The following is a 27,816-nucleotide window of genomic DNA, read 5'->3' as shown; positions in this document are numbered from 1 at the left end:
ATATCTTTCCCCACCTTCCACTTTTAACATGGTAGTGTCCTTATGCCTGTGGTGAGCCTCTTGTTGACAGCATATAGATGGCTCATATTTTTAAAATAATTTTATCAGTCTTTGTCTTTTGATTGGGGAGTTCAGTCCATTAATTAACACTCAATGTTATTATTATAAAGGCATACTTACTTCATCCATTTTGACATTTGGCTTTCTGTTGTCATATCGTATTATTGTCTATTTTTTTACTCTTTAGTTTGCCCTTTCTAATAATCTTCATTTCTACACTCTTCTCCATTTCTCTCTCCCTTGATTTTTTCCTTTCAGATTGCAGCACTCCCTTTAGTATCTCTTGTAATTCTGGTCTTTTGGTAACATATTCTCAGTTTTTGTTTGTCTGTGAATACTTTGAACTCCCCTTCATTTCTGATGGACAGTTTTGCTGGATATAGATTTCTTGGCTGGTAGTTTTTCTCTTTCAGTAGTTAAATACATCATACCACTTTCTTCTCTCCTCCATGTTTCTAATGAAAGGTCGGCACTTTATCTTGTCAAGTTTTTCTTGTATGTGATGCTTTGCTTTTCTCTTGCTGTTTTCAGAATCTTCTCTTCCTCTCTCATATTAGTCATTCTGAATAGCAGGTGTCTTGGGGTAGATCTATTCACGTTTATTCTGTTTGGGGTATGTTATCTTTCATGGATTGTAGCAGTTTGATATTATTGACGAAGTCCAAAAAGAAATATTGGATTATGTTTGTAAACTGATATTTTCCTCTGCACATAATATATTATATTGGATTCATAGGTTTACTTGATTAAGTTATTATGTGAACCTCTTGTGCCAGTAGGGTGTTGAGTCCCCACCCACCGAAGTGTGGGGACTCAGATAAAAAGCATGGTAAAGGATAGAGTTGAGGGTTTTTGATGTTGGAGTTTTGATGTTGAACTTTGATGCTTGAAGCCTTAAGCTGGAACCCCAGGAAGTAAGTACACAGAAGAAAGAGAAGCAAGCCCCAGAAAGGGAGGAACCCAAGAAGCCTGAACCCTCACAGATGTCAGCAGCCATCTTGCTCCAACACATGAAAATAGACTTTGGTGAGGAAAGTAACTTATGCTTTATGGCCTGGTATCTGTATGCTCCTATCCCAAATAAATACCCTTTATAAAAACCAACCAATTTTTGGTATTTTGCATCAGAACCCCTTTGGCTGACTAATACATGGATATTGATATTTATGTCTTTCATAAGGACAGAGAAGTTTTCAGTTATTATTTTCACAAATATTCTTTCTGCCTCCTTTCCCTTTTCTTCTCTTTCTGTGATTCTGGCAATGCATATATTTTTTGCATTTCATGTTGTTATTCAATTCCCTGAGACCCTGTTCAATTTTTTCCATTCTTTTCTTTCTGTTCTCCTGTCTTTTCCAGTTCAGATGTTCTGTCTTTGAAATCACTAATTCTGTCTTCAAGCAATTCAAATCTTTGTCTCTAATGTATTTTTTTTAGGGCATATACATTATGCTCTTTATTTATTTTTTGCTTTTTTTGTCTTTATTTTTTTAATGTTACATTAAAAAAAATATGAGGTCCCCATATACTCCCCCACCCCCCTCACCTCACTCCTCCCATAACAACAACCTCCTCCATCATCATGGGACAATTCATTGCACTTGGTGAATACATTTCTGAGCACTGCTGCACCACATGGTCAATGGTCCACATTATAGTTTACACTCTCCTCCAGTCCACCCAGTGGGCCATGGCAGGACATAATGTCCAGTAACTATCCCTCACTACCACCCAGGACACCTCCAAGTCCTGAAAATGCCTCAATATCACATCTCTTCTTCCCTCTCCCTACCATCATCAGTTACCATGGCCACTTTGTCCACATCAATGCTACATTTACTTCCATTACTAATCACAATAGTTCCAGAATAGAATATCAGCAAGTCCACTCTAATTCATACTCTATTCCTCTATTCTGTGGGCCCTGGGATAGTTAAGTCCACTCCACCTCTGTATCTAGAGGGTGCTTAGATTCCACTTGGATGATGGATGCAAGTCTCCTGCTTACAGTTGTAGGCACCCTTGGCTCCCTGGTGTGGTGGTTGACCTTCTTCACCTCCCTGTTAGCTGGCTGGGGTAAGTCCAATAAAGGGGAGGGTAGGAGTTAAAAGTCTGCTGAGGCTCAGGGCCTGGCTATTGCATGGACAGTCTAGAGATTCAGGTCCCCCAAGTATACACTAAACCCCAGCACCAGCCACAGGTCTGGTAAAAGTAACAGGAGAGGCTTGTGAACAATGATCTCATCTGAGTCCAACTCCATCACACTCAGGAACACAAACTCCAAAGTAGGACTAACTGACACAGCACTGAACTCCATCTGCCATGACCATAGAACCTGTGGGTCTCTGTGAGCCTCAGAAGAACCAATACCTGGGGTCGCATCTACTTTAACTGTCTCTGGGACTCTACTGAGGTGTGCGTAAAAGCGATCCCTCTGACGACCTCCCGGCTCTTTTTTGGAGACTCATAGCCATATAAACTCATTTGTCCTTTCCATTTCCCCCTTTTATTCAAGGTCAAAAAGCATTTTTAATTCCTGATATTACATGTAGGCTGAAACATTCTGCTGGTCTGAGTTGACCCTTTTAGTCAAGGTCATTTTCTAGTTACATCATCAGCTAATATTTGGTAGTAATCCTTTGGAGCCAGGGAGGCTCATCCCCAGGAGTCATGTCCCACGCTAGTGGGAAGGCAATGCATTTACATGCTGAGTTTGACTTCAAGACTGGCCACATTTGAGCAACACGGAGGCTCTCAGAAGGTAACTCTTAGGCACCCTGCAGCTCTAGGCCTAGTTCTTATTTCAGGCGCACAGGCTCACAAGCATAGTCATTAGTATCAAGGGCTCATCATTGGACCATCCTTCCTTGTTGGCCTTTGCCATTGCACTTGGGGGATTGTTGCTATTCTGTTGGGGAATATGATAGAGCTTCCCTGGCTAGGAACCCAGCACTTCCTTAGTTGTTGTTTTTTACTGTAATCACTATGAAAATATCCAAACATTTTTATATACCCTTTATAAATGCCCTGGAGAACTCCCTCCCAAACATGTGCCCCCTATCAATAACATCCCACACCAGTATTCCTCTCTAATGTATTTTTAATCTCATCCATTGTGTCTTTCATTCACATAAGGTCTGTTACTTTTCTTTGCAGACTTTCAAATTGTTCTTTATGTTCACCTAGTGTCATTTTTTTTTTTCAATTTGTTGAATTTATTTGGGAGAGCTGTGTGATTATCATTGATTGTCTTAAATCCTGTACCTCAGTAGGATATTTGGTTTGTTCCTTTGGCAGGGTCACCTCTTCCTGTTTCCTAGTATGGCTTGTAATTTTTTGCTGATGTCTAGGCATTTGAATATGTTGGGGAATTCACGCTGATCTTTAATTTCTCTCTCTTGACAAGTGTTTTTTTTTTTTTCATAGCTCTTCTTTTATTTTTGGTTCAACTTATTCTGAGTCTTTAAAATTGCTCAGCTGGGGAAATGGATTTGGCTCAACTGATATAGCATCCGTCTACCACATGGGAGGTCCAGGATTCAAACCCAGGGCCTCCTGACCCATGTGATGAGCTGGCCCACATGCAGTGCTGATGTGCACAGAGTGCCGTGCCACGCCGAGGTGTTGCCTGCATAGGGGAACCCAATGCGCAAGGAGTGCACCCTGTAAAGAGAGCTACCCAGCACAAAAAAGAGTAGCCTGCCCAGGAATGACGGCACACACACAAAGAGCTGATGCAGCAAGATGACACAACTAAAAGAGACACAGGGAAGCGGACTTGGCCCAATGGATAGGGCATCCGCCTACCACATGGGAGGTCCACGGTTCAAACCCCGGGCCTCCTTGACCCGTGTGGAGCTGGCCCATGCACGGTGTTGATGTGCGCAAGGAGTGCCGTGCCATGCAGGGGTGTCCCCCGCGTAGGGGAGCCCCACACACAAGGAGTGCACCCCGTAAGGAGAGTCGCCCAGCCTGAAAGAAAGTGCAGCCTGCCCACGAATAGTGCTGCACACACATAGAGCTGACACAACAAGATGATGCAACAGCAAGAAACACAGATTCCCAGTGCCACTGATAAGAATGGAAGCAGTCACAGAAGAACACGCAGCGAATGGACACAAAGAGCAGACAACTGGTGGGAGGGAGAGGGGAGAGAAATAAATAAAAAATAAATCTTTAAAAAAAAAGAGAGAGACATAGATTCCTGGTGACACTGACAAGAATGCAAGCAGACACAGAAGAACACACAGCGAATGGACACAGAGAGCAGACAATGAGGGGGAGGGAGGGGTGGGAAGACATAAATAAAAATAAAAATAAAAAATAAAATTGCCCAGCTTAAGTTATCAAAATTGTTCCAGGGACTCACTAATGGGCCACAGAATTTTTCCCAGAGGTTGGATCTAAAGAGAAACCTAAGAGGAGTTTTTCTCCTTGCAATCTCTTGGCCAGCCGGCAGATGGAACCCGTCAGCAAACCTTTCCACTGAGGCGTTTCAACCTCTGCTTTCCTGTGTTTCTGGTCTGGTCAGAGCTGAGATTCAAAGCCAGCTCTGCTGGCCAAATTTCACTCTCCACCCTTCAACCCTCCCTCTTTCCTTATAACAGATGACAGGGAGGAAGACATCTGTTCCCCTCTCAGTCAACAGCAGGGAGCCAAGGATTTTATCCAGTCTTAATATTTTAAGTTAGGGGGTGGATGCTCTTCCTAGCTGCTGTGGGGGGTTCGTAAGTTTTTGTTGTTTCAGGTTCTTAATTTCCCTGTCTCTCACCCTCCTTGGGTTGCATCAAACTGTCCTGGTCTGCTGACCCTCAAAGTAGGTCCCTCAGACAGCTTTTGGCCCTTTCTCTGTTATTTCTGTGAGACAGCTGAGATTTGCCTGACTACATCAACACCATCTTCCTGGAACTCTGTAAGAAGTGCTTTTAAAAGCTTGTTTGCTAATTCTAACATATGGGTCATCTTAGGATTAGCCTCTATTGGTTGCCAGGTGGTCATTTTTTGTTTATTTATTTGAGTTTTTTTGGACAGACTTACTGAAATATTTAATTCATGTGCCATAGAATTTGCCCATTTAAAGTGGACAATTCAGTTGTATTTATTGTGTTCACAGAATTGTATATTATTTGCTTTTAGTTTTGAGTAATAGTCTCATTTCAATGTTTTTTTTAAACATTACCTTTTTTTTAAAGATTTATTTATTTATTTATTTCTCTCCCCTTCCCCCACCCCATCCCAGTTGTCTGTTCTCTGTGCCTATTTGCTGCATCTTCTTTGTCCACTTCTGTTGTTGTCAGTGGCACAGGACTCTGTTTCTTTTTGTTGCATCAGCTCTCCCTGTGTGTGGCACCATTCCTGGGCAGGCTGCACTTCCTTTCACGCTGGGTGGCTCTCCCCGCATGTGGGGCTCCTCTACACGGGGGACACCCCTGTGTGGCATGGCACTCCTTATGTGCATCAGCACTGTGCATGGGCCAGCTCCACATGGGTCAAGGAGGCCCGGGGTTTGAACCATGGACCTCCCATATGGTAGACGGATGCCCTAACCACTGGGCCAAGTCCACCTTTTTTTTTTTTTTTATTTCTCTCCCCTTCACCCCCTCCCCCAGTTGTCTGCTCTCTGTGTCCATTCGCTGTGTGTTCCTCTGTGACCGCTTCTATCCTTATCAGCGGCACCGGGAACCTGTGTTTCTGTGTTTCTTTTTTTGTTGCATCATCTTGTGTCAGCTCTCCATGTGTGTAGCACCATTCTTGGGCAGGCTGCACTTTCTTTTGCGCTGGGCAGCTCTCCTTACGGGGTGCACTCCTTGCGTGTGGGGCTCCCCTACGTGGGGGACACCCCTGCGTGGCAGGGCACTCCTTGAGCGCATCAGCACTGCACATGGGCCAGCTCCACACAGGTCAAGGAGGCCTGGGGTTTGAACCGTGGACCTCCCATGTTATAGGTGGACATTGGGCCAAGTCCGCTTCCCTCAATGTTTCTTTTATGTCCAGTAATTTGTAGTTATATCTAGAATCTTGAAATATGCTTTTCTAGAGACGTTGGATTCTGATGTGTTTCTCTGAATAGTGTTGCTTTTTTTTTTGGTAGTTGTTTCACAAGCAGTTAACTTGTCTAAATTCAAGCTCCAAACCAACCAATGTCCTCTGTCATGGGTATCAGGTGAAATCCACATTCAGGTCTTTTGGTTTAAACTGGGCTGCTTAGATTCTGCCTGGCACATGTGTATCTTAAGAGTCAGACAGAAATTTGGGTATAATCACAGAATTTAAGGCTTACACTGTGCCTTTCTCTGAGATTTTTCCTCTGGTCTTTGAGCCAGTGAGACTGTTTCTGTTTTAGCCTTACTGTGTGGCACTAACTGGGGCCTTCCCTAGTTCAAAAGGAATTTGAAAAATAGGAATCTCAACCAATGTCATTCCCTTCTTCAGAGTGTCAACTCCAACCTCCCAACAGTTTCTCACTGCTTTTGGTTGCTCTCCAAGGCCTTCAGGTAGGTTCTTTTTAGCCTCCCAGAGTTCATATGTTATGTTATGTTATGTTATGTTATGTTATGTTATGTTATGTTATGTTATGTTATGTTATGTTATGTTATGTTATGTTATGTTATGTTATGTTATGTTATGTTATGTTATGTTATGTTATGTTATGTTATGTTATGTTATGTTATGTTATGTTATGTTATGTTATGTTATGTTATGTTATGTTATGTATAGGGGGTTAGTCTGCAAGAACCTACTCCTCCATCATTGGAAGCAGAACCCTTCCTAATCATTTTTAACCCATTGCATTTTCAATTTCACCCCTTGTCCTTAACTAATAATCAACAGTGATCTCCTAATGACTGAGTTGAGCAATCTTTTGATAGTTCCAAATTTCCCTAGTTAATATACAGCATTTGACATGATCTTCTAACTTTTTCTTCATGCAGTTCTGCCCTCTCTTATTTTCTATGAAGCATCTTTCTTCCTGATTTTTGTCCTAGCTGCTCTTTCTGTGTCTTCTTCATTGGATTTTCTTGTCCCCTTTTAAAACAGAAGCAATTTTTACAATACAAAAGCAGTACTTCTATAAAAACAATCTTACAGTACAAAAATGTTTAAAATAGAGAAAGGAGATCCATCCCATCACATTATTACCTTCCCCTGTGTCACCACTGTTAACACTTTTGGTGACAATTTTTCCAGACCATTTTGCTATGTACATAAAGTACCTGACAGTGTAAACTTATATGTAAATACATACATGTATATATATGAATTTTCCCTTTTTTCAAAATTTTCATGATAGATATACATTTCTGCAGTGTACCTTTTTTAAAAAAGATTTATTTCTTTCTTTCCCCTTCCTCCCCCCCATTGTCTGCTTTCTGTGTCCATTTGCTGTGTGTTCTGCGTCCACTTGCATTATCAGGTGGCACTGGGAAACTGCATCTCTTTTTTGTTGCGTCATCTTGCTGCATCAGCTCTGCATGTGTGCGGCGCCACTCCTGGGTGGGCTGCACTTTTTTCATGCGGGGTGGCTCTCCTTGCGGGCACCCACCTTGCACACCTGCGTGGCACAGCACTCCTTGCACACGGCAGTACTGCAAGTGGGCTTGCTTACCACACAGGTCAGGAGGCTGGACCCTCCATATGGTAGATGGATGCTCCATCAGTTGAGGCACATCTGCTTCCCTGCAGTGTACTTTTTTTACTCTACCTTCTCTCTTAGGCTTCCCTCCCTGTCATTATTTAGATATCCTATATTATTTTAAATAGTTCCTTTCCATTTTATTGCCGCTTGTTAAATGTGGGTATTGGTTTTTGTTCCTTGATGCTTTTCTGTCCTTTTAATCTCTCCCTTTATCAGTTTTATCCCTATATCTTTAACTATTGTGTCAGTGCACATTGTTTCTAAATCTATATTTACCAGCTCTGACCACTTGCCTGAGCATCATTTTCACATTTCTAACTGCTTAGTGGGTATTCTACCCGATTATCATATGGCTATGTCACATTCAGTGAGTCCAAACATGAAATATTTTTTTCCTAAATTAGCTATTTCTCACAGCTTTCCTAATTCTACTGATGACAGCCCCTTTCCTGTAGCCATCTGTATTAGTTTCTATTGCTGCTGTCACAAATTATCTCAGACTTAGTGGCTAAAAACAATGCAAACTTATTCTCTTACAGTCCTAGAAGTCAAGTCAGAAATAATTTTCACTAAGCTAAAGTCAAAGTATCAACAGGGCTGTTTCCTTCTGGGAGCTCAAAGGTGAGTGTCCATTTCCTTGTATTTTTAGCTTCTACTGGCTGCCTGTATTCCTTAGCTGGTTGGCTGCTCCTTCCATCTTCAAACACATCATTCTCTAAGTCCATCCACACATTGCTTTCTTTTCTGTTCCTCTGCCCCACACTTATGCATTTCTAAGTATGTGAATACATTGGGCCCACCAGGATAATCTTCCCATCTCAGCATCCTTAGCTTCATGAAGTTGGCAAACTTCCTTTTGCCATATAAGGTAGCATTCACAGGTTCTGGAAATTAGAATTATAGACATTTGGGAGACCCATTTTTTCAGCTTAGAACTCTAAAGTTGTCATTGATTTCTTCCCCTTTTTTCATTTAATTCCCAGTCTAACAGTTGTCCTCATGTTATAAACAAGGATTGTCATGCTTACAGACACACCTCATTTTCCATTCTTATTCCTACTATTTCCCGTATATCTTCTTTATCTACAATTAGGCTTTTCCATCTTCTTTAATCTTACCACATTGACCCATGCCTCCTGCTTAATATCTTTCCTCAAGCTATTTCTTCTACTTAGAACACTTGTGTCTGCATTTTGCTTGTCTAAATTTTGCCCATTTTTAATGCTTATCTCAAATATCATCCTCTATTTGAAGCCTCTTTTTTTATATATTTCTATTTTTTAAACAAAGATATTTATATTACATAAATGTTACATAAAAATATAGGGGATTCCCATATGCCCTGTTCCCTACACCTCTCACATTTTCCTACATTAACAACATCCTTCATTAGTGTAGTTCATTCATTACAATTGATGAGAACTTTTTGGAGCATTGCCACTAAGCATGGATTATAGTTTACATTGTATTTTACACTGTCTCTTGCACAATTTTGTAGCAAGATATGTAATGGCCTATATCTGTCATTGTAATGTCATTCAGGACAATTTCCAAGTCCCAAAAATACTCCCATGTTTCACCTGTTTTTCTTTCTTCCTGCCCTCAGAACCTCCAGTAGCCACTGCCTCCACATCAATGATATAATTTCTTCCATTGTTAGAATCACAATAAGTCTATAATAGATTACCAGTAAGTCTACGTTACTCCATAGTTCATTCCCCAACCCTGAGGATTCTGGGATGGTGATGCATACTTCACCTCTAATTGAGAGGGGGTAGTGATACCCATTCTACCTCTATTTGAGCCTCTTTTGGTAACAATTTAAGTTCTTTCCCTTGTCTGAACACAGGTAACACTTTTAAAACTTCTGTTACTCTTTATAGTCCATCATAAATTATGGTTATTTGTGTACTTTATTATTACCTCTGCTGGATTAAAACCCAGTATGAACTGCATTCTACTCTGTAGTCTCTTGGTACTCAATAAATACTTGTATGGTTAAACTGAATGAGCCAAAGTTTATACCAAGGTGATGTGCCCAGGTGATTAAAAAGGTGGTTGTACCTTTGGAAAGAAAGAGGAAAGCTGCAAGGAGGAACTAGTTTGGGGAAGCAGATGATGAGTATGATTTTGTACATGCCCAATATATATTTCTCTCACTTAATGTAACATGAAAGACTAAAACAAGTATTAGGATGAGAAGATACTAATGACATTAATGGAATAGAGAAGGAAAGCAGGCCAGGGAGACTGTCAGGCTCACAGAGAGTGGGAGGAGATCCTGGTGGAGCTGAGGGAAAAGAGAGCTTCAAGACATGAAAACTGTATCATTTATATCCAAGGAATCAAAGAAAATGGCATGTGGGTCAGCGGTTTTAAGACAGTAGGTGTTTCCTGTGCAATCTGAAGGTAAAATAGATAGAAATTGTGGAGATGGGAGAGGGAGAAGGTAGAGATGACAATAATGGATGATCTTTGTCCTTTGGTGGTCAGTACATACTAATATTTGTTACCCACCTTTTATTTACTTAAAATTAAAACAAGTAAAAATTACTTGACTCTCGATTTCTTATGAACAATAAAGAATAGCTTAGTTGTTTTCTAAGCATGTCTAACCTCTGAAAATAATGTTAATGTAAATTTTGGCTTAGAAAATGGCCATTTTACCTGATGTGCTTAAAACAACTGTAGTTGCATGATTGTATTTCTATAGACTCTTTTTTTTGGTGACCTTCTTTGGTTCCAATTTAGGCAGCTTGGATCAAACGTCACATATGCTGCAGAGTAGGTTACTAGACGAAAGACAGTTAAAGTCCTCTCACTCCAAAAATAAAGAATCTCATTCACCAGAGAACCAAGTCGAATTGCTTCTCATCTTACTTTGAGATAAACTGCAATTAAGAAAGTGAAAAAAGAAACAGTTGAAAGATGGTTAGCTTTATCTTCTTTCTCTTTTTTCTTTCTTTTACTTTGAGATGAAGGTTTGCTGATATGGCTCCAGAATAGATACAGATTGCCCCAGAATAGATGCAAAGGTCAACACATTTCAGGAGCTGTTTCCCACAAATATGAGTGTTGGGATTGGTTCTTTTTGTGGTAGTGGGTCAAATATGAGAGGTGGAAAGTACTTACCACCAAAAGCCTGGGTTCAGGTATCTAATAGTCTACATATGGAAAAAAATTGAAAGATTAATGATGGCTGTCCTGTTTTAGTCACAAAGACATTTTATATCTAGAAAGTAGCTCATTTGGGAAGAAAAGGGAAATGGGACTAGTATTCATTAATTTATTTATCCACTTAATCGTTCATCCTTTTGCTCAACAAAATTTTTATTGAACAGTCCTGTGATAGATACTGTGCTGTCTTTTTTTAAGATTTCTCCTCCCCCACTCCCCCCATTGTCTGCTCTCTGTGTCCATTCGCTGTGTGTTCTTCTGTGTCCACTTACATTATCATTAGGCAGCACTGGGGATCTGTATCTCTTTTTGTTGTGTCATCTTACTGCATCAGCTCTCCATGTGTGTGGCACCACTTCTTGCTTGGGGCAGCTCTCCTTGTGCGAGGGCCACTCCTTGCAAGGGGGGCACCCTTACGCGGGGTCATCCCTGCATGGGCCAGCACTCCTTGCACACAGCAGCACTGTGCATGGACTAGCTCACCATACAAGCCAGGAGGCCCTGGGTATCGAACCCTTGGACCTCCTATATGGTAGGCGGACACTCTGTTGAGCCACATCCACTTCCCTGTGCTGTTTTTTAATGAATAAAACCAACATAGTTCCTGCCCCTATGGAGCTTACTGTTTTTCATTTGGGAAGTTTGTATTGAGACCTGCTCTGTGCCACAGGTTTATATTCATTTTCTTATTTGATCCTATCCACAAACCCATAAGGTAGAGAGTACTAATTGATTTTCCTTATGAGAGAGTTGAGACCCAATTAGAAAACTTGATGATTTTTTTTTTTTTTTTTTTTTTTGCTTTAAAAATTTTAAAAGGCCTGCTTTAGTGACATGCTACTCCCACCAGAAAATACCCTCAATATCCCATGTTGGGAACTTGCTTAAGTTGACCAGCCAACTCATTGCTAAACCCCTGTGTGTATACAGGTATGTGTGTCTTTTAAACCAGAGCCACTGGGCTTAGTTGACTGCCACTGCTAGTAACTGCTTCCACTTATTAATGGACCAATTTCCACTCCCTTCAGAAGGGTGGGCAGGGCAAAACCAAACTCCCTAAGTGGTATGAGGGAATAATGGCCATAAAGAGCCAACTTTTTAAGCAGTGCCTCTCTCACCCCCACTCAAACGGAGACCCTTATTTCTAATCAGACTACTTGCATCAAATTTGCCTCCCAGTGCTTAGGATGGTTTTCTCCTTTAGAAACACACACACACACACACACTCAAATATATATATAGTTTTGTTTTTACATTTAAATATAAAAATGCTACTCTGCTTTGTGTTATAAATAAAAGATCAAGCAAAGTCAATTTTTCTTCTTAGGTTAGGGATATCCATCAGTTAATCCTCTGAACTTTGTCTTCAGACTAGGGCGTTTAGCACCAAGCCAGGGAAGCTTAACAGCCAAGAGACCAAGGGCATTTTCCTCCTGATCTCCCTAATCTTCTTTCTCTAGTAATTACCACTTCAAAAGGAAAACTGGTTGTAATCTTTTCAAAAAATGGAACTTCCCACCAAAAGGAGGGAAGTTGTTCTAACTACAGAGTAAATCAGGTTCCTCTCACCTTCAGCTACCTCACAGAAAAAGTCCTGCTCTACCTTCACACATGCAGGTACTCTTTGTCCAGACAGCTATGCCCACTGGACAAATACATCTGATTAAATGGAAGCAGTGGTTAGGTATCCCCACCATCACCCCTCCATTGCACTGTTTCCTCAAGTTTTTGAAACCTTCAGTGATAGGAAAAAAGGGTGCAGTGGGGAGGGTGTGCAGAGACCAAGCACTTGACCCCTCTACCTTTTGCCAAAAGAGCAAAAGTTATGAAGTGGGCATGAGGAATAAAAAAGACCTTGATATTCTGCCCTTTGTGTTATAGCAAGTAGGACAATTGGGAGAGAGGAAAAATGGGAGTGGGATGAAGAGCTGGGAGGGGTTTGATGGCTAGAGATGTGGTCCACTTAGTTTTTGTTGAGAAGACACATTGTATGAGGGCTTCTGTCACCACAAAGGGGTCACAATTGGCAGAGGGACGGCAGTCTTCAAAGTAACCCTTCTTCTCGTGGCCAACAGTATGAGTATTGCAGATGCTGGCACCACAGTTGGCTATGCTGGCAGAAAAATCATTAAAGTTGGAGGTTCCATGGAATCCAGTTTAGTGCCAGACATTGTCCAGGTTCCCCTTGGAATCAATAGCATGGTTGTGGTACTGGTGCTGCTTGCTTAGTTTCTTGATGGACTCCTTGATGTACTTCAGGACATTCTCTTCTTGCATGGTCTTGGTGCTGAAGTTGGTAAGGTAGCCTACACCAATCCAGTTCCGAGGAATGGGTTTAGAATCAAAGGTTACTATCATGCTTAAGTCCTCACATTTATGACACAAGATGAAATGGGCCACCTAATGATGATCTTCCAGGTTGATTCCTTCACAGGGTTCTATCTGGAATTCCCACTGAACAGGCATGGCCTCTGCATTTGTTCTTGCAATTTTTTTAAAAAGATTTATTTATTTTGTATTTATTTCTCTCTCTTCCCTTCACCTCTTACTGAGAGGGTGTTTTGATTCCACTTGGATGATGGATGCAGTTCTCCTGTTTGCAGTTGTAGGCACTCTTGGCTCCATGGTGTGGTGATTGACCTTCTTCACCTCCCTGTTAGCTGACTGGGGGAGAGTCCAGAGATTCAGATCCCCTGAGTATGCCCTAACCCCCAGCACCAAGCACAGGTCTGGTCAAAGTGACAGGAGAGCCTTGTGAACAAAGATCACACCTGAGTTCAACTCCATCACACTGAGGAAAACAAACTCCAAAGAGGGCCAACTGACATGGCACTGAACTCCATCTGCCATGACCATAGGACCTGTGGGTCTCTGTAGCCCTCAGAAGAACCAATACCTGGGGTGTATCTACTTTAGCTGTCTCTGGGACTCTGCTGAGGTGTGCGTAAGGGTGACCCCTCTGATGACCTCCCAGCTCTTTTTTGGAGACTCATAGCCATATAAACTCATTTGTTATTTCCATTTCACATTTAATTCAGGGTCAAAAAGCATTTTTAACTCCTGATATTACATATAGGCTGAGATATTCTGCTGCTCTGAGTTGACCCTTTTATTCAAGGTCTTTCTCCAGCCACATCATCAGGTGGTACTTGGTAGTAATCCCTCAGTACCAGGGAGGCTCATCCCCAGGAGTCATGTCCCACACTGGGAGGAATTTACTTGCTTAGTTTGGCTTCAAGACTGGCCACATTTGAGCAACACAGAGGCTCTCAGGAGGTAACTCTTAGGCACCCTGCAGGTCTAGGCCTAGTTCTTATTTCAGGCCCACGGGCCCACAAGCATAGTCATTAGCATCAAGGGCTCATTGTTGGAACATCCTTCCTTATTGGTCTTAGCCATTGCACTCAGAGGATTGTTGCTGTTCCATTGGGGAATGTGACAAAGCTCCCCTGGCCAGGAACTCAGCACTCCCCCAGCCATCGTTCCCAACTGTAACCATTATGAAAATATCCAAACATTTTTATGTACCCCGCACATATGCCCTGGAGAACTCCCTCCCAGCCATGCACCCCCCACCAATAACACCCCACACCAGTATTCCTCCCCCACCACCATTGAACCCCTCTGTGGTCCAAAACCTTCCTGACAATGAAACCCAATATATTGCCAGGTTCCATTAATAGTAAAATGGGATATAGTGATGGGTTTAGAGGTTAGATATAGAATACATACTAACTTAGAAAAATTAAAGTAAAAATAAATTGGGGTGCCAAAAAATTAAAAAATGAAAAAGCTTTGTTTTTAATGTTTTGCCTTCCATCACTGCAATAAGTGTTGCCCTGTATGCACATTGGCAAGGCAACTTCTTCCATCTCTTCCTCAGGGTCTATGTCCTTTCTTTTCCTTTCTTTTTTTTTTCTAATTATTAAGCTTGTCTTCACAGAAGTTTTGGACCACGGCAATTCATATATACAATATATAGTACTCCCACATATTCAACATCAGACACTTTGTCCCTTGCCCAGCAATAATCTTTTTACATGTTCATACTATACTTACTGCAACTGATGTGCAGATATTGAGACAATAGCTTTCAAACAAGGTTACACTTGGGTTTGCATTGTGGTCTATATTTCAGACTATACAATTTTCTAAATTTTTAGTTATCTTATGCTTTACATTATGATTTACATTTTAGCCTATAGGCCCCTATACATTTTTGGGTGTAATTTAACATGTCCTATATCCATCCTTGCATAATCTTGTGGAACACTTCCATTGCCCCACAGTTACACTGATTCCACCTATTCAATACCTCTTTCCCCCTCCCCTCAGGGCCCAAAGTGACGATCATTCTTCAATGCTTGAAGGACCATGTTCAGAGATACTTGCAACAATGTTGAGGGCTTGACAAGCTCGACTGCACTAATGCATTGAGAGCCACCATTTCTCTCGAGAGAGACAGTTACCTCTATTTGAGAACATCAGTCCTACCCAGGATGTGGATATACCTTCACTCTCATTGTATGGGTTTCCATCCAATGATATAACCCAGTACGACAAAGTGAGCACTCGCACACTCCCTAAAAACCTATCCTGTGTCAGATTATCCCCTTCAAGCATCTTAAACAGGTAACCTTCCCTATTTTTGAAAAAGTTTTCTCAACAATAAACTCTCAACCACATATCTGACAATCTCCTATGTTCATATATTCCCCCACCCTCCCCCCAATTTCTTGGGACATATTACCCATCCTCCCATCCCTAGCACCCCTCAAGCCCACAAAGCCCCACCCAAATGTATCCCTATGCCCCCATTTTATCCCTTCCCTGTACAAATACTTACCTCCAGTTTATAGATTTCACCCAGGTAGGTGTTAGCTCGCGACCTTCCTCTACCTCCCAAATTCCTTTAAGCCTATCATCCAGACTCTAGCTTTCTGAGGTAGCTTGGTTTACTTATTTCATATCATTGAGGTCATGTAATATTTGTCCTTCAATGTCTGGGTTGCTTTACTCAACATAAGGTTCTCAAGGTTCATCCATGTTATCACATATGTTTGTAGTGTATTCGTTCTTAAAGCTGAGTAGTATTCCATTGAATGTATTTACCACATTTTATTTATCCATTCATCTGTTGATGGGCATTTGGGTTGATTCCAACTTTTGGCAATAGTGAACAATGCTGCTATGAACATTGGTGTGCATATATCGGTTTGTGTCCTTGTTTTCAGTTCTACTGGGTATATACCCAGCAGTGGAATTGCTGGGTCATATGGCAAATCTATAGCTAGTTTTTTGAGAAACCGCCAAACTGTCCTCCAGAATGGCTGGATCCTTCTGCATTCCCACCAGCAGTGGATGAGTGTTCCCATTCCTCCACATCCTCTCCAGCATTTGTAGTCTTCTGTTTTTTTCATAGCTGCCAGTCTTATGGGAGTAAGATGGTATCTCATTGTAGTTTTGATTTGCATTTTCCTAATAGCTAGAGATTTGGAGCATTTTTTCATGTGCTTTTTAGCCATTTGTGTTTCTTCTTTGGAGAAGTGTCTGTTTAAATCGTTTTCCCATTTTTAAATGGGTTGTTTGTCTTTATTTTCAAGATATAGGAGTTCTTTATATATGCAGGATATAAATCTCCTATCAGATACATGGTTACCAAATATTTTCTCCCATTGTGTAGGCTCTCTTTTCACTTTCTTGACACACTCCTTTGAGGTGCAGAAGGCTTTAATTTTGAGGAAGTCCCATTCTAAGACAATGTTAAATAAAAGAGGTGATAGTGGGCATCCTTGTCTTGTTCCTGATCTTACAGGGAGAGATTTTAGGATTTCACCATTGTAAACGATGTTGGCTGTGGGTTTTTCATATATCCTCTTTATCATGTTCAGAAAATTTCCTTGTATTCTAATCTTTTGCAGTGTTTTTATCAAGAAAGGTGCTGTATTTTGTCATATCCTTTTTCTGCATCTATAGATATAATCGTGATTTTTTTCCTTCAATCTGTTTATATGGTGTATTACATTGATTGATTTTCTTATGTTGAACCATCCTTGCATACCCAGAATGAATTCCACTTGGTCATGGTATATAATTCGTTTAATGTGTTGTTGAATATGGTTCGCAAGTATTTTGTTGAGGATTTTTGCATCTAGGTTCATTAGAGAAATTGGTCTGTAGTTTTCCTTTCTTGTGGTGTCTTTTTTTTGGCTGTGGTACTAGGGTAATGTTGACATCATAGAATGAGTTAAGTAATGTTCCTTCTGTTTCAATTTTTTGGAAGAGTTTCAGCAAGATTGACATTAGTTCTTTCTGGAATGTTTTGTAGAATTCACCTGTGAAGCCGTCTGGTCCTGGGCTCTTCTTAGTTGGGAGGTTTTTGATGACTGATGCTATCTCTTTACTTGTGATTGGTTTGTTGAGATCATCAGTTTCTTCTTTCATCAATATAGTCTGCTTATATGTTTCTAGGAATTTGTCCACTTCCTCTGAATTGTCATTTTTGTTAGAATATAGTTTTTCAAAGTATCCTCTTATTTCTGTGGGGTCAGTGGTGATATCTCCTTTCTCATTTCTTATTTTGTGTATTTGCATCTTATCTCTTTTTCTCTTTGTTAGTCTAGCTAAGGGTTTGTCAGTTTTGTTGATCTTCTCAAAGAACCAGCTGTTGGTTTTGTTCATCTTTTCAAGTGCTTTCTTATTTTCTATTTCATTTAGTTCTGCTCTTATCTTTGTTATTTCTTTCCTTCTTCTTCCTGTGGGGTTACTTTGTTGTTGTTGTGTTGTAATCCTCCTAATATGCAGTTCTTCGATTTTTGCTCTTTCTTCTTTTTTGATGTATGCATTTATGGCTATATATTTCCCTCTCAGTACTGCTTTTGCTGCATCTCATAAGTTTTGGTATGTTGTGTTATCATTTTCATTAGTTTCAAGGTAGTTATTAATTTCTTTTGAGATTTCCTCTTTGACCCACTGTTTTTCTAAGAGTGTGCTGTTTACTTTCCGTATCTTGATGTGAAATCTGGGCCTCTGGCCCTTGCAGATTTCCAGCTTTACTCCACTATGGTCAGAGAAATTATTTTGTATGATTTCGATATTTCTGAATTCATTGAGACTTTCTTTGTGGTCTAGCATATGGTCTATCTTGGAGAGTGATCCATGTGCACCTGAGAAAAATGTATATCCTGCTGTATTTGGGTGTAATATTCTGTATATGTCTATTAAGTACAGCTCCTCTAATATACTGTTCAAAATTTTTGTTTCTTTATTCTCTTTTGAGATGTTCTGTCCAAAGTTGATAGTGGTATATTAAAGTCCCCCACTATAATTGTAGAGGCATGTATTCTTTCATTTAGTTTTTCCCATGTTTGCCTCACATATTTGGAGGCGCCCTTGTTAGAAGCATAAATGTTTATGATTGTTCATTCTTCTTGAAAGATTATCCCTTTCATTAATATGTAGTGTCTATCTTTGTATCTCACAATTGTTTTGCATTTAAAGTCTATTTTGTCTGATATTAATATAGCTACTCCTGCCCTTTTTTGGTTATTGTTTGCTTGTAAGATTGTTTTCCAGCCATTCACTTTCAACCTCCTCAAATCCCTGGGTCTAAGATGAGTTTCTTGTAGACAACATATAGATGGGTCATATTTCCTTATCCAGTCTTCCAATCTGTGTCTCTTAACAGGTGAGTTTAATCCATTGACATTAGTGTTATTACTTTCAAGGAATTACTTATATTAGCCATGTTTTCTTTGGGTTTGTGTTTGTCTTATGTTGTTTGATTTTTTTTTTTTGTAGTTTTAGTTATTCTTACACTCTCCTCCAACTCTGTCTCTCCTGTTTGTTTCTTTCCTCCTGCAGAACTCCCTTTAGTATTTCTTGAAGGGCAGGTTTCTTGTTGGCTTACTCTCTTAGTCTCTGTTTATCTGTGAATATTTTGAACTCTCCATCATTTTTGAATGCTAGCTTTGCTGAATAGCGTATTCTTGGTTAGAAATTCTTTTCTTTTAGTACCTAGACTATGTCATACCACTGCCTTCTTGCCTCCATGGTTTCAGATGAGAGATCAGCACTTAATCTTATGGAGCCTCCCTTGTATGTGATGGTTTTCTTTTTTCTTGCTGCTTTTAGTATTTTCTCTTTGTCTTGTGCATTGGATAATTTGACAAGTATATGTCTTGGGGTAGGCCTGTTCGGATTTATTCTGTTTGGGGTGCATTATGCTTCCTGGATATGTACATCCATTTCCCTCAATAGGTTTGGGAAGTTTTCAGCCATTATTTCCTCCAGCCCCCTTTTGTCCCCTTTCCCTTCTCTTCTCCTTCTGGGATGCCTATAATGTGTATGTTTGCACGTTTTGTGTTGTCATTCAGGTCCCTAAGTCCCTGCTGGATTTTTTCTATCTTTTTAATCAATTAATTCTACTATCTGTTTGATTTCAGATGTACTGTCTTCTACATCACTAATTCTTTCCTCTGCCTCTTCAAATCAGCTGTTATTCGCTGAGAGTGTATTTTTGATTTCTTGGATTGTGCTATTGATCCCCATCATCTCTGTGATCTTTTTGTGCATGATCACAATTTCTTCTGTATGCTCTCCAAGTGTTTTCTTAATATGTTTAATCTCTTCCTTCACTTCATTGACATGGTCCATGATACATGTTTTGAGAGCTTTAATTGTTCGGTGTTCCATTTCTCTTGCTGGTTTTTAGTTTGTTCATTGTATTGGGCCATGTTTTCCTGATTATAGGTATCGTCTGTAGTTTTTTGTTGCTGTCTGGTCATCTTTTTATCTTGTTGGGTTTATTCTGTTGATTATCTTCTTATTCTAGCCTTGGGGTTTATTTAGTTGTTGTTTTTGTGTGCATGTTAAGTCTTTTCTTTGTCACTTTTTTCTTCTTATTCTATTTCCTTGTTGTTGGCTAAGTTCCCTTGAAGGAAAATATTAGGTCCAGAGAAAGCAAAAGGGGTAAGAAAAGAAAAATATAATAATAATATTGATAGTCCTTGTTAGCAGAAGAACCATATGAGATCTAGGAGAATGGATATAGAACTCATGGAAGCCGTGTATAGTTATAACTGTAAAAAAGTAGAGTACCTATAATGAGATATTAAACTGAATATGAGGAGGAATATACTATGAATTAAAAGGTTAGTATGATCAGGAGAGAGGGAAAAAGAAAAGAGAGGACAATAACATAAAGAGTGAATAAATGATAAAAAACAGATTAGAGGTATTAAAGATAAAAAGAAATATTGGGGGTTAATCAGAGAGAGGTGGAATGTAAGAGAAACAATAAATGATGGGGGAGAGAATAATTTAAAGGAAAGGGGATAGCATTGGAAGCCAAAATCAGTACACCCAGAAAAGAGAAAATTGCGGATGAGGAAGCGCAGCAAATAAGAAATGTTGCCTGCAGTACTAATATAAAAAAAAGAAAAAAGGGGGGGGGGAAAGGGAGAAAGAAAGAGAGAAGGAAAAAAAAACAGAGGGAGGGGAGAGAAAAGAAAAAGAAAAAAAAAGGCCTGTGGGGGGGATAAAGAGGAAGGAAAACAAGAAAACAGACCAACAAAAAAAGACTAGACAAGGCCTCAGGCAAAGAATCCTCTTTGCAATTGAAGAAACTGCTTAGGAGCCTGACCTGTCTTTCTCCCTTCCTCACTTCCTTCTCTCCCAAGGCAGCAGGAAAGCTGCGTGAGGGCTCCTGTAGGTAACTCAAATGGGTCCCTGGTGAACCAACTCACCTGAGGAAATAATGACTCTTAATTTCTCAAGAGAGCACCCACCCCTTGCCAGAAACCCTAAATATGCTATTGGAAACCTGTAAAGCACGTCCTACTGTCCATCCCTTAGGTGTGCTACAAAGGGGCTGGTTAATTTTCTGACTCCACCTTCTCCCAGACCAAGTTTCCTATCCCAGGGTGTTTAGGTAAATTGGGCTCTCTCAACAGATTCGCCTCTTCTCTATTAGGCTCTCCCCAAGTCAGCTAATATCTCCTCCAAACTCAATAAAAAGGGGGGGAACCAGAAAATTGAACCTACACTCCTTGGCCCCTCTGCCCCTCCCACCTAAACTCTCCCACTTTCAGAGTTAGTTCGAGTCTGGAGGGGTAGGGCAATGCCGGGTTTCCAGGAGTGCTGGGCTCGGTAAGCAGAGACCTGGGAGAATGCGGACTTGGGGTATTTAGCATGGGCCACGGGGGTTCAGGGACACAGGCTTGGGGTTCACGCATTTGGGGGCATGGGGCTTGGAGACTCCACCCCACGACTGGCAGTTCTCAGTGAACGCCAAGGCTCTTAGCCCTAGTGGGGGAGGGATTTACCTTCCCATGACTTCCGCGTTCAGTGTTAGAAACGCGCAGTTCTACCTTAAGCAAACACCAATTCTGCTGCAGTCTTGCCAGATCAATGTCCAGACACCTTCTGCCCTGCAGGTTCTGGAAACAGCCTCCTCCAATAGGACTCCGTCACCACACAGCCAATCTTTTGTAAGAGAGATGATGATGGTGTACTTACTCAGATGCCATCTTGCCCCTCCTCTCTCACTGTGTGTTCTTCTGTGTGCACTTGTATTCTTGTCATGTGCACGGGAATCTGTGTCTTTTTATTGCGTCATCTTGCTGCATCAGCTCTCCGTGCGTGCAGCACCACTCCTGGGCAGGCTGGACTTTCTTTCGCACTGGGCGGCTCTCCTTACGGGTTGCACTCCTTGAGCGTGGGGCTCCCCTATGCAGGGGACACTCCTGCATGGCACGGCATACCTTGCGCACATCAGCACTGCGTGTGGGCCAGCTCCACACAGGTCAAGGAGGTCCTAGGTTTGAACTGTGGACCTCCTATGTGGTAGGTGGATGCCTTATCCATTGAGCCAAGTCCGCTTCCCTGTTCCTGCAATCTTAATGCCAGTGTACAAGCAGGCCCAGCAGTGGACCTCCACAACATCTCTGCCATAGGCTCTGTCTGCTCCCACACCACAGTAATATGGGCCTTGTGGTCCAGGGAAGCCATTGGAAGCTGGCTGAAGGGGTGTCCATCTGTTCCTATTAGGTTGTATTCCTGTTCCATTCCAAACCAGGGGTGCTGGTTGCTCACCATGCCCATTATTCATTTACAGGTGGGCCTTAAATTGGTCACTGCAGGCGTTCAGATGTATTTGAAGACTTCACAGAATCCTAGCTTGTTGGGGTCTGTATTACTCAGCCAAAAGTGTACTGATGCAGAGTACCAGAACTATTTTGATTTTTATAAAGGGTATTTATTTGGGTTAGAAGCTTACAGTTACAAGTCCCTAAAGAGTCAAACTCAAGGTTACCTCCTCACCCAAAGTCTGTTGCCATTTGTTTGAAGCAAGATGGTGGGTGATGTCTGTGAGGGTTCAGCTTTCCTCTTTCTCTTAAGGCTCCATGTGCCCAGCTTCTTCCAATCTCAGCTATAGGCTGGAGGGCTTGTTTCTTTCCGGTGGTCTCAGCTGCTCTGTTCTCTTCACAAGGTCAGCTGTAAACTGTCAGGTGAATGGCTCATCTCTCCCTGGGGCTCCAGAGTCAAAGCCAAATTCTCTCCTCTGCCATGTCTTTTTCTGTGTTCTCCTGTGTCTTCTGTACAGCTCCTTGATTGAGTGTTCATTTATATTACCCACAGAGAGGGCAGGGACTCAAACTGAGTTACACTCTACTGATGTGGTCAAATCAAAGCCCTAATTTTAACAATTTAATCAAAGACACCTCAGCTGAATCTAATACAATCAAAGGGTATCATCACCTCCAGAGGAACAGCCAGTTTGCAAACATAATCTTTTGGAAATTCATAAATAATCTCAAACTGCCACAGAATCCTTCTGGAAAGGGTCCCAAAACATGGCAACAGGGTTGAGATACATGTCACTGTAGCCTTTGGACTGAAATGTGCTAGAGCCATCAAAATTCTGCCTAGGCAGCTATTCTATATACTTGGGCTCACTGTCCAGGGTGCAAGTCTTGCAGTGCAGTCCTTCTCTAGTGCCATCCATCCAGACATATATGGCTTGGTCTTTCTCGCCCTGAGGCAGAGCCATGCAAACATACTTGATACCTTTGTTTAAGTGGGAACTTGCTGCGGTTGGCCATGATGAAAGGTGGTCTGGGCAGTGAGCAGGACAGAGGGTGGGCAGGCCATAAGAGTGAGGTGAAGAGAAAGGCCAAGTTTGTGGGTCAGATGCTCAACTCTTCTCTCATTCTTGGCTTTCTGATGTTTTTATTCTTAGGAGACTCATAGCATAAAATACTCATTAAGAGCTCATCAAATAATTCTTGACCTCTTTTTTTTTTTCCCCCCAGTATTTTCAAACCATCCCGGGAGTCATTGTGTTGGAGTAAAAGCTTGGTAGCAATTGTTGTGAGCATACATCATTCCCCTATTTACGGTGCAGCAAAATGACAGCCTTCAGAAACATTGACTGTCAGCTTTTGTAGTTCTAAGGTTCAAGAATTCTCACCTAAGTAATGTTTATAAAAATTACATCTAAAAATTAAATTGTAGAAATCTTGAACCAGAAATTCTGAATCCCAATGAAAAGTGGAACAATATTGCATATTATTTATGTAGTACACATACATGCTACATTTTATTATATATTACTCCTGAATAGGTTTTAAGAATTAAACTATCACTGTGAACACATGTGGAACTCAGTATTCTAATGACTCTTATACTAAATTTCTTTTATTTAAAAAATCTTTTATAATATAGAAATTATTCTCTTTTATCTGTTTTATATATTTTGATTATTATAGGTTGGATGTTCTTTAAGTGGAAAGAAGCCTAGCATCACAGATAAAATGTTTAACTTAAAGATAATAATCAATTTATACTAGTTCAGTGTTTTTCTTTGAAATTCCTCATTGTGATTTATGGGACCATTTTCAAAATAACCTCACTAGATGCCAAAGAGTTTATGTGACATCACGTAGAAGCTCTTAGCATAATAATGTAAACCAATTACATTTGTGTTTGACATTACTCACGTGTCCTCTCCTCAGCCCTATGAGGTAAACTATTATTATTGTGTTTCATTGATGAAGATCCAGAGATTAAGAAACATTTGTTACTCACCCAAGATCATTGAGTAAGAGTAAGAGACAGAGGTGGGACTAGAATTCAGGTCTCTGATTCTACATCCTCAACTCCTTCCACTAGAGAACATTCACAGTGAAATGGTAGGTCTGAGTAGGAGCCATGCTAGGATTACCTCACTTAGAGCTAAAAGCCAAAGAACCCCTCTACCTATTCCATCCACCCCTCTCCCATAGCCAGGAAGATGGAAAACGAGGAAGTGCCACCCCGTCAGAAGGTTACAGGCCACCTTGAAGCAGGGCTCTCTGCTCATGTCCAGGTACAGGACAGCAAATGTTCCTGGAAAAGCGGCATGGAGCAGCCCTTTCTTCTCATTTCTTACAGAAGTAATTTCTCTCTTGGTAGCTTGCACTGAGTTAGGCACTTTGCATTCATTATTTTCATTTAATCCTCACTCCAACCCTATGTGATGAACATAGAAATAAAGGAACTGACCTAAATTCATCCTGTTTGTAAGCAGCAGAGGCAGGATCCAAACCCAGAACTGCAGGTTCTCATCTGCTAAAGCCCACAGGCCCCTTCCAAGCCCTACACTTATTATACACATAGCTTTTCTGCTTGAGAAACACAGACAAGACTACAAAGATTGTCAAAGTCTAGGAAGGCAAACCACACACCTCTGCTTTTTATCTAAAGCATTTCCTATTAAGGGTCACAAAAAAGGGAAAATACAAATACAAAAAATATGTGTCTCAGAACCTGAGACAGATTTTTCTAGATATTTCAAATAAAGCGACAAGAATGTTCTTTCCCTTTTTGAACTGAGATATGGAAAGCATCAACCAAAGCAGGATATTTTTCTGATCAAGCAGCAGAGGACTTGCAGAAAACGAGTCAGACCCTCATTAAGGTTATGACATGCACATTCTTTGCTTTGCCCCATGTTATCAGTGCCTAATAAATATTAATAATATGTATTCTTTCCTTTAGGTCAAGATTTGTCACCCTGTTTGCCTAGACATTGCTATTTAAAGAAGCTGTGATTTGCTCAGAGATATAGCACATCTGTAAACATGTGAGCAGAGGCAGATGGGGCAGTAAATCTTGGTCAGAGCTGTACTTTGGACTATTGCAAGAGAGGCAGCAAAACTGTTGCTGGAATAATGAAGTGAATGCTTGCTGCCAGGTCCCAGAGTTCTGTATCCAGCGGGCAGAGTCTGGCAGTAAATTAGCTTATGTTTCAGCTTGGCAGTTGGCACTTGGTTCATTTGTAGATGCTAATTGTAATCTGATGTTATCAGCAGCAGGTAATTGAAATGGGCTTGATGAATTACTTAATTTCTTTTAATAGCTGAGTCTTCAAGAACTGAGTAAAGAAGATAAGGTGATCAGGAAGAAAACACAACAGCTCTATCTTTCTAATTAGCGCTTGGAGATTTTTTCTTCTTTACACAAATGATTATGAACATGTGAGGCTGAATAGGTTTATGAGTCAAAAGCCCCCATGGGGGCATTTCCTGTTAGACAGCCGAGCCCTGCACATTGATAACACTTCTGTGAAAACTTCAGAAAGGAACACTTGAAAGATAACTGTGAAGAATATTGATTAGTGAGCCTAATTTTGTCTACCCAGACATAAATGGGTATTACCTGTTAGGAGCAGTGCTTCTCAGGTCCTCACCCTACCTTCAGCCCCTCTTCTGTGTCCATTTTCTGTGAGCAGTGCTGTGTGGCCCCATCCAGTGAGCATGGAAACCTTGCAGTGATGTTAGTCATTAGCTGCTGCCACCCACACCTGGCACTAGCACCTCCCACACCTGTATGTCCCTAGGTCTTTCCATCTGCAGCAGCTCCTGTGTAGCCCTGTGCTTTGCCAGCATTGGTGGGTGCAGATGTGACCGTGGGTCCTGCCATCTGTGCTGGACACTACACATTGGGCCTATTCCATGTGACTGCACTGAGCTTTGAGGTTGTTCTTCCTGAACCATTTGGCTCTGCTTTTGGTCTCATGTTCATTCTTTAAATAATCCATCTGTTTGGGGTTACTTTGGAGGAATCTACTTTTGGCTGTTTTTTTGAGAAAAATCAAGGTAGAAAATGTGGAACATCAGACTCAAGTCTTTTGGATTGACATTTTGAGATGATACAGTAAGTGATGGTTTAGGTCTGTTCTGTGGGTCTCCTTCATGGCAAATTCTATTCAAAGACAGCTTGCTCTTGGAAGTGACGATTCTGAGCCTCTACACTATCATTGTGATTGTGGCAGTAAACACCTTCGGCAGTAACAAATACATTTCAGGGATTCTGCTAATGTTCTGCCTCTTGAGCTGAGTGGTGGTTACATGGCTGTACTCACTTTGTGAGAATTTGTTGAGCTCTACACTTTCAATTTTATACCTTTCTGAATATATATTGAATATATGTTACACTGTAATTAAAATTTACTTTTAAAAATAGATTGCACTCTGGGGCAAGTGTAGTTGGAGTGGTATGCCTTTCTTGATTCCATCCATGCCCTGGCTTCTCCCACCATACACCAACATACCAACCCCCCAAATCCAGACCTGACTTCCAACACATCTGTCTGTACTCCTGTCTCCTAGACACCTCTGTCTGTTCAAAATGGCCCTGTTTCCAAATCTGTGATCTCACATTTTGTAGTCCCCAGTTATGGAAATGGCAACACAATCCCTTCAGTGCCTAATTTAGAAATCTCACAGTTATTCTGGGGCCCCTACCTCCTTCCCTCACAGCCCAGATCTAGTTGGTCAGAAGTCCTGAGAATTCAGCTTCCCAAACCCATATTCGTCTCCCAGCTTCATCTTCAGTTCATTTTCCAACTTGTTTTCCTGGTAACCCTCTTGGAACCCCAGCCTATGCAATCTCATCCTTTCATTTCTACACTTAAAACCCCGCAGTGGTTCCCCATGGCCTTCAGGATGAAGACCAAAATCCTTGGCCTGGCATACCTGTTCTTCAACAACTTTCAATATTCAAAAAATATTTATTGAGCACCTGTTATGTGCCAGGAACTATACCAACATCTGGGTCTACAATGGTAAATGAAACATGTATTTTAATGCCTAAAAGAAAAGTGCTTAGTGATGTCAGAAAATAGAACATGGAGTATCATGTAAATTGGGGGGCCAAAGAACTCTTTGCTGAGGCACCTGCCTCAATTTATCCTACTAATGTCATTTTCTGCTACTCCCACTCCTCCTACTCACTGTTTTCCAAACCTCTGGGCTCTTTCACTCCTTTATGGCTTTCCTCATGCCATTTCTTTGCCCTGATTATCTTTCTCCTTCTGTCAAAACTTGTGAAGTCTTATTCTTTCATATTTGATCAAATGTCACATTACTATGAAGGTTTTCAGACTCTTCTAGCAGATTTAGTGGTTTACTTATGTTCCTCTAATATTTTGTACATGGGACTTACTAAGTATTATAATTATTTACCTCCATTTCACTTCAAAGGTATATTAGAGAGTTAAAGATCAGAAAATTTGGAGAATTGGTGAGGTGTTATCTTAGATTTTTTATGTCCTCATTGCCTGGTGGCTAATACCTGGCCCACAGTAGGTATGCACGCACAGTATCTTGAGTGGATGAAGGATGACAAGAGCCAAGCACTATGGAAAATGCTAGGAGCTTATAACTAGAGTCTGAAGTTCAGAGAATTACTTTATATATCTACCGTGCCTTATTACTTTCTTTCAGTCTGGGCATTGTTCCCACTACCTCTGATCCTAGGGCCTACAGAGATTAATTCTGGGGAACAGTGGCTGTTTCCATACATTTTGTAAAGTACCTCAACATTCTTATTGGTATAAATTTCTAAAACTCTTTACTACTTTAAAATACTTAAATTCGATGATTTTTCCACTGAAAGAC

At 40.9% G+C, this 27,816-nt stretch overlaps 1 protein-coding gene and 1 pseudogene across 4 annotated transcripts in view; one reads left to right on the top strand and one right to left on the bottom strand.

Moving 5' to 3' along the window:
- TTC28 (tetratricopeptide repeat domain 28) overlaps positions 1–27,816 on the top strand; it is an 876,415-nt gene that overhangs the window by 665,905 nt on the left and 182,694 nt on the right. The window lies entirely within an intron of this gene.
- Positions 12,749–25,857, bottom strand: LOC139437015 (glutamine synthetase-like; annotated as a pseudogene).

This window comes from Dasypus novemcinctus, chromosome 19 (assembly GCF_030445035.2).
Source record: "Dasypus novemcinctus isolate mDasNov1 chromosome 19, mDasNov1.1.hap2, whole genome shotgun sequence".
In the NCBI taxonomy this organism is placed as follows: domain Eukaryota; kingdom Metazoa; phylum Chordata; class Mammalia; order Cingulata; family Dasypodidae; genus Dasypus; species Dasypus novemcinctus.
This window is presented reverse-complemented; position numbering and strand designations above follow the sequence as displayed.